This window comes from Penaeus monodon, chromosome 32 (genome assembly GCF_015228065.2).
Source record: "Penaeus monodon isolate SGIC_2016 chromosome 32, NSTDA_Pmon_1, whole genome shotgun sequence".
In the NCBI taxonomy this organism is placed as follows: domain Eukaryota; kingdom Metazoa; phylum Arthropoda; class Malacostraca; order Decapoda; family Penaeidae; genus Penaeus; species Penaeus monodon.
Window position 1 is genome coordinate 18,326,058 of NC_051417.1, and position 494 is coordinate 18,326,551.

At 42.5% G+C, this 494-nt stretch overlaps 1 protein-coding gene across 2 annotated transcripts in view; it reads left to right on the forward strand.

The window, feature by feature from the left end:
* LOC119593702 overlaps positions 1–494 on the forward strand; it is an 81,465-nt gene that overhangs the window by 58,832 nt on the left and 22,139 nt on the right. The window lies entirely within an intron of this gene.

Consider the following 494-nt stretch of genomic DNA (forward strand, 5'->3'; position numbering starts at 1 on the left):
ACTTAACTGACCTCACCTATTTTTTGTTGTGGGTTTTCTGTAAGCAGCTCATTGCCCTCATTTCCCCCTTTAAAAGACGAGCCCAAACCCCAAAACGCCCAAAAACGGTGAATGCTCCAAACCCCCGTGAAAAATGCCCGTAGAAGGTACTTCCGCCTTTTTGGAAAAAAAAAAAAAAAATTTATTGGGGAAAATTTTTTATTCTTGGTCGCGTCTTCGCCCATGTTTTCCAAAAGATGAATGTGGACATCAGCCTCAGCTTTGTTCGTGATTGTTTGGATTACATCACGAAGTACACACGATCTGCGATGCATAGAAACACGGCTGTTCACTTCTTACTATGTTCCATGGGCGATAAGCCTGATGACTCAGTACGAATAAGCGAGTGCAGACCTCTTTCCAAGACAGTCTGATATCGCGCACACAAGGTTACCCTTACCCTTGGTATTGAGATGTTTCAGAACTTCCTAATAAAAGGACTGTTATACTAGTTG